The sequence below is a fragment of the Dendrobates tinctorius genome, unplaced genomic scaffold, assembly GCF_039654945.1.
Source record: "Dendrobates tinctorius isolate UK_male_01 unplaced genomic scaffold, ASM3965494v1 ptg000155l, whole genome shotgun sequence".
NCBI lineage: Eukaryota > Metazoa > Chordata > Amphibia > Anura > Dendrobatidae > Dendrobates > Dendrobates tinctorius.
Genome location: NW_027361822.1, coordinates 6,126,816 through 6,134,237, shown reverse-complemented (window position 1 = coordinate 6,134,237; position 7,422 = coordinate 6,126,816).

Genomic DNA, 7,422 nt, shown 5'->3' with positions numbered 1-7,422 from the left:
AGACAGAAATAGTATGAGAGGCGTCTCCACAGAAAAAACACAGCTTATTACGCCTTCTAAACTCCTGACGTTGCGCCCTAGACAACACCCCATCACATTGCATAGGTTCAGACATTTGTTCAGAAGGTGGCAGCGCCTCCCGTGTAGTCTTACGTTCACGAAAATGCCGATCAACTTGAATGGCTAATGACATAGAGCCATCCAGACCAGAGGGAACAGGAAATCCCACCATAACATCTTTTACGGTCTCTGATAAACCTTTCCGAAAGAGAGCTGCCAGTGCACTATCATTCCATGTAGTAAGGACCGCCCACTTTCGGAATCTTTGACAGTATAACTCTGCAGGATCCTGACCCTGGCTTAATGCCAACAGGGTTCTCTCAGCTTGATCAACGGCATTAGGTTCATCATACAACAACCCCAAAGCCTGAAAAAATGCATCCACATTAGTTTAAATAGGATTTTCAGGTGTCAGAGAAAACGCCCAATCCTGGGGATCGCCGCGCAGCAAGGAGATGACAATTTTAACCTGCTGCACAGAGCTCCCCGATGAGCTAGGCCTCAAGGCAAGAAATAATTTACAATTATTCTTAAAATTCAGAAATTTAGACCGATCCCCAGAAAACACATCAGGAGTAGGGATCTTGGGTTCAGCAAAATGTGACTGAATGAGGTAGGTAGAAATTCCCTGCACTTCAGCAGCAAGTTGCTCCACATGATCAGACAGTTGCTTAATCTCCATTAGGAGAGAAAAAAAAATCCTCCTACGGCCCCAGAGAAAAAAGTATTTAAAAAAAAAAAAAATTTCAGACAATTTTTTTTTCTTTTTTTTTCCTCTAAACAATTCCCTCCTGCTTTTGAGTACCCTAGAATCTGCGGTATGGCTGGTGATTCTGTTATGAATGGGTCACCGAGGAGGAAAAAAGCAACACACGATAAGTCTCAGAAAACCAGAGAGGTTGGTAACTATGCAGACTGCAGAGCCCTAATCTTAACACACAACTAGAAGCAGTCATGGAGCGTGCCTACAATGGTCCTGGACGCCTCGTCACAACCGGAGAGCTAAATAAGCCTAAAGTAAGAAAAGAGGAAAACTAACTCCCCAGAGCAGACCCCAAAGGAAAGACAGCCCCCCACATGTATTGACGGTGAAGCAAGATGAAAATACAAACAAAGGCAGAAAAATAGGCTGAGCAAACGATGGGGCCAAACTAACTTGAAAGAACAGGAAAGGAAAGATACTGTCTGCAATCTGCCAAAAAAACCCTACCAAAAATAATGTCCAACGCTTCTGATAACAAAATTAACCCTGAAGTCACTAGACTTCTCCCACTATATCAGCACTCTGGAATATTCTGAGACAGAGCAAAAAGAGGCCAATCTAATAAAGGACAAAAAGACAAATTGGCAAATACTGATCAATAAGAGTGGAAATTCAGCACAGCCCAGCCGGGCTGGCTGACCACACAAAAACTGAGTTGACCAACAAGAGCAAGTGTGAACATTAGCAAAAAACAAACTTAACTTGAGAAGACTGGAGAAGAGCTGAAGTCCAAGACCTGAGAGGCAGACTGATTCACCAGCAACAGGATAGGGCGTCGGCTGTCTTATATCCAGTCTGATACTCCAGAGATCCAATCACTATCCTCCTCATCAGGTGGCAGACCATTACCAATTAAACTAACCTCACTACCTCCTGTCACCACCAGAGGGAGAACGGAAGGAGAACTCCCAGTTGGTGGAGCAGAAAATGAGCTCATAACAAGAGGGAGCGCCACAGCAGACCAAGCAGCCATGCAGGGAAGCAACACAATACTCAGGCCCTGAGCATAGGGAGGGGCGGTCTGATATAGGGCATTAGCACCTCCACTTCCGGGTCAGGACCAGGGGAACTTCCAGTTCAGATCCTCCAGGATCACAGAGAGCGGTCACATGATCAAGGGTTTCAGACATGCAGAGATGATTGCAGAACCAGACAATGCTGGAACCTAGGAAGGGTCACATGATCAAGGGTTTCAGACATGCAGAGATGATTGCAGAACCAGACAGTGCTGGAACATAGAAAGGACACATGATCAGGGGTTCTTTGAGCACAGAGATGATCACAGAAGGCAGAGCAGAAACGCAGGCATCTTGCAGCCCAACAGTCATGAGGTAAGTGTGCACACTGCTCTAGGGAACATGCAGGATAGCAGACATGAGATGCGCGTGCACACCGCTCCAGGGGTCATGAGGCAGAACAGACACGGCGGACATAACAGACATGGCGAGCATGACAAGTATCAATAGTAAGAACCCCTCAAATGAGGAAAAGTCAATCAACGACAAGTTTCAGAACTGCATCTTGAATATTTTAAAAAATATTAAAGTTCAAAATTGGTTGTTTTTGACCGAACATAACAGCAGGGTTAAAAGTTGAAGGCCAAGGTTCCTCTGGAATCTGCCAGCAAGAGTGGCTAGCTCCACATCTGTCCAAGGTAGTCTTTTTGAGGCTGTGGCCTCTGACAGATGTTACAGTATTCACTTTATAGTTTTACGGTTGTAAGAAAACACGCAATCATCAACCAATAACCTATTGTGTTGATCTTTACTAACTCCATATAATGCAGATCCCATATATAAATACATGGAAATTAGACTTGTTCCATCAATGCCTCATGACAGAAATGAGGTACATATAAACTGTAATATTTTATTTATCAAAAAATGCATCTGAGCCCTCCTTGAATTTGGCAACTGAGTGGGCCACTACAGATTACAACATTGCGAGTCAGTGAGTTCCATAATCTCACTATCCATCTTTAATTGTAATTAAACCTTCCTTCCTCTAAACATAGAAGATGCCCTCTTGTCATCATTGGAGGGCTAGATAGATCATTAGAAAGATCTTTGTACTGTCCATTAATATATTTCCACATTGTAATTGATGGCCCCTAAGCCTTTATGTTGGAATAATGCTTAGTATTGTATACACTGCATAAAAAAAAGAAACTAGGAAGTCCCTGCTCACTATGTGTGGCTGAAGCACAGTTTTACTTTCGCTTTGCAAGGTGACAGACAAGATGCTAAGATCCTAAGCTATAAGAAATACAAGTTGTAAGCTGTGTTATCTTTGTTCCTGAATAGCAGGACAAGTACAGAGATTAATCCACTGTCAACACTTCAGTTTTCCATACTCATCGTCCCCAAGTTTGATAACCTGTTTTGGTTACTTTTTTCTGCACCATTCCTAGTTCAGCCATGTCCTTCTTATAGGCTCAAGTGTGGCCTGACTAGGGATTTGTATAGAGAAAGAACTACAGTATGTTCTTGTCATGAAACATCAATGCCTCTTTTGATTCATTCCCTGATTGTAGTTACCTTTGGCGGCAGCTGCCTGGCACTGGTCCCTAAAGTTGAATTAATTGTCCACCAATACACCCAAATTACAGTTTGACCTAGTGTCTTGTTATTTATTATGCTATATAGTATATCTGTACATTTTGTTTTCTTGTCCCAAGCTCTTGTTATGCAATTTCTTCATGTCCCTGATCAGTGGGTTAAGAATAAAGAAAGTCAGGCAAATTACCTTCAGTACAGAGAAAGTGGAAGACATCGTACATTAACGCTGTCGATATCTGTTCTCCAGCCTATCTGTGAGATGATAGTTCTGACTTACCTCCATTTCAATTATTAGAATAAACTCCTGTTGGATGGATTTTGCCTTCAGATTACCAATTTTATCATATAAACCCTCAGTGCTCGTACTCAGCTTGGATAAGATTCCAACTACTCAGGTCTAGATGACCCCAGGAATTGCCCCTTTAGCAAAACTGATATGGCTTAGTATCCACCATATGGAGCTTAGAGAGGCCTCACTAGTGGATTGTAGGATAGTGGATTTCTGAATAATCTGATGAGTTGATGGCAGAGATTTTGTGAAATGCTCTCCATGTATAAAATACCGAAGTCTTAGATGCTTGTAGACAGTTTTTAAGTCAGTCTGGAGCTCAGAAGAGGTTCAAGGTCTGATGAATTACGTTATTCATCATGTGAGCAGTAGGGTGAATGTTTACAGTCCAATATATTTGGGAATATGCGAACATCTACATCAGGGAGGTAGAGGACATGAACTATAGTTTCTCTCAGCCCCGTACACATTGTACATACACGATTTCCGACTCCATACATGCACGGCTTTGCCCATTACTCATCTTATACACATTTCTCCCCTCCATATCATACAAATGTGACTCTGTTCTGTACACCTCGTACACTCACGGCTCCGCTCCGTACACCTCGTACACACACAGCTCTGCTCCGTACACCTCGTACACACACGGCTCCGCTCCGGGCACCTCGTACAGATACGGCTCCGCTCCGGGCACATTGCATGCACACGGCTCCGCTCTGGGCACCTCGTATGCACACAGCTCCGCTCTGGGCACCTCGTACGCACACGGCTCCGCTCTGTACACCTCATACATTCACGGCTCCACTCCGTACACCTCGTACACATACGGCTCCGCTGCGTACACCTCGTACACACACGGCTCCGCACTGTACACCTCGTACACACATGACTCTGCTCCATACACCTCGTAGACACACGGCTCTGCTCCGGGCACCTCTTACACACACGGCTCCACGCCGTATACCTCATACACACACAGCTCCGCACCATACACCTCATACACACGCGACTCTGCTCCATACACCTCGTACACATGCGGCTCTGCTTCGTACACCTCGTACACACGCGGCTCTGCTCCGTACACCTCGTACACACACGGCTCCGCTTTGTACACCTTGTACACACGCCGCTCTGCTCCGTACACCCCGAACACATGCTGCTCTGCTTCGTACACCTCGTACACACGCGGCTCTGCTCCGTACACACCCGGCTCTGCTCCACACACCTCGTACACACGTAGCTCCGCTCCGTACACCTCGTACACACACGACTCCACTCTGTTCTTCCTCGTAGACACACGGCTCTGCTCTGGGCACCTCGTACACACACGGATCCACTCTGTATACCTCATACTCATGCGCCTCTGCTCCGTACACCTTGTACACACGCAGCTCTGCTCCGTACACCTCGTACACACGCGGCTCTGCTCCGTACACCTCGTACACACGGCTCTGCTCCGTACACCTCGTACACACACGGCTCTACGCCTTACACCTCGTACACACACGGCTCTGCGCCGTACACCTCGTACACACACGGCTCTGCGCCGTACACCTCATACACACACAGCTCCGCACCGTACACCTCATACACACGCGACTCTGCTCCATACACCTCGTACACACACGGCTCCGCTTCGTACACCTCGTACACACGCCGCTCTGCTCCGTACACCTCGAACACATGCTGCTCTGCTTCGTACACCTCGTACACACACGACTCCGCTGTTCTTCCTCGTAGACACACGGCTCTGCTCTGTATACCTCATACTCACGCGCCTCTGCTCTGTACACCTCGTACACACGCAGCTCTGCTCCGTACACCTCGTACACACGCGGCTCTGCTCCGTACACCTCGTACACACGCGGCTCTGCTCCGTACACCACGTACACACGCAGCTCTGCTCCGTACACCTCGTACACACACGACTCCGCTCCGTACACCTCGTACACACGCGGCTCTGCTCCGTACACCACGTACACATGCGGCTCCGCTCCGTACACATCGTACACGGCTCCGCTCCGTACACCTCGTACACACAAGGCTCTGCACACCTCGTACACACCCGGATCCACTCCGTACACCTCGTACACACACGGCTCATGTCCGTACACCTCGTATACACACGGCTCCGCTCCGTACACCTCATACACACACGGCTCCGCTCCGTACACCTCGTACACACAAGGCTCATGTCCGTACACCTCGTATACACACGGCTCCGCTGTTCTTCCTCGTAGACACACGGCTCTGCTCTGTATACCTCATACTCACGCGCCTCTGCTCTGTACACCTCGTACACACGCAGCTCTGCTCCGTACACCTCGTACACACGCGGCTCTGCTCCGTACACCTCGTACACACGCGGCTCTGCTCCGTACACCACGTACACACGCAGCTCTGCTCCGTACACCTCGTACACACACGACTCCGCTCCGTACACCTCGTACACACGCGGCTCTGCTCCGTACACCACGTACACATGCGGCTCCGCTCCGTACACATCGTACACGGCTCCGCTCCGTACACCTCGTACACACACGGCTCATGTCCGTACACCTCGTACACACGCGGCTCTGCTCCGTACACCTCATACACACACGGCTCCGCTCCGTACACCTCGTACACACACGGCTCATGTCCGTACACCTCGTATACACACGGCTCCGCTCCGTACACCTCGTATACACACGGCTCCGCTCCGTACACCTCATACACACACGGCTCCGCTCCGTACACCTCGTACACACACGGCTCCGCTCCGTACACCTCGTACACACGCGGCTCCGCTCCGTACACCTCGTACACATGCGGCTCCGTACACCTCGTACACACGCGGCTCCGCTCCGTACACCTCGTACACACGCGGCTCCGCTCCGTACACCTCGTACACACACGGCTCCGCTCCGTACACCTCGTACACACACGGCTCCGCTCCGTACACCTCGTACACACGCGGCTCCGCTCCGTACACCTCGTACACATGCGGCTCCGCTCCGTACACCTCGTACACATGCGGCTCCGCTCCGTACACCTCGTACACACGCGGCTCCGCTCCGTACACCTCGTACACATGCGGCTCCGCTCCGTACACCTCATACACACACGGCTCCGCTCCGTACACCTCGTACACACACGGCTCCGCTCCGTACACCTCGTACACACGGCTCCGCTCCGTACACCTCGTACACACAAGGCTCTGCTCCGTACACCTCATACACACACGGCTCTGCTCCGTACACCTCGTACACACACGGCTCCGCTCCGTACACCTCGTACACACGGCTCCGCTCCGTACACCTCGTACACACAAGGCTCTGCACACCTCGTACACACCCGGATCCACTCCGTACACCTCGTACACACACGGCTCATGTCCGTACACCTCGTACACACGCGGCTCTGCTCCGTACACCTCATACACACACGGCTCCGCTCCGTACGCCTCGTACACACATGGCTCCGCTCCGTACACCTCGTACACACGGCTCCGCTCCGTACACCTCGTACACACACGGCTCCGCTCCGTACACCTCGTACACCTCGTACACACAAGGCTCTGCACACCTCGTACACACCCGGATCCACTCCGTACACCTCGTACACACACGGCTCTGCTCCGTACACCTCGTACACACGCGGCTCTGCTCCGTACACCTCATACACACACGGCTCCGCTCCGTACACCTCGTACACACGCGGCTCCGCTCCATACACCTCGTACACACGGCTCCGCTCCGTACACCTCG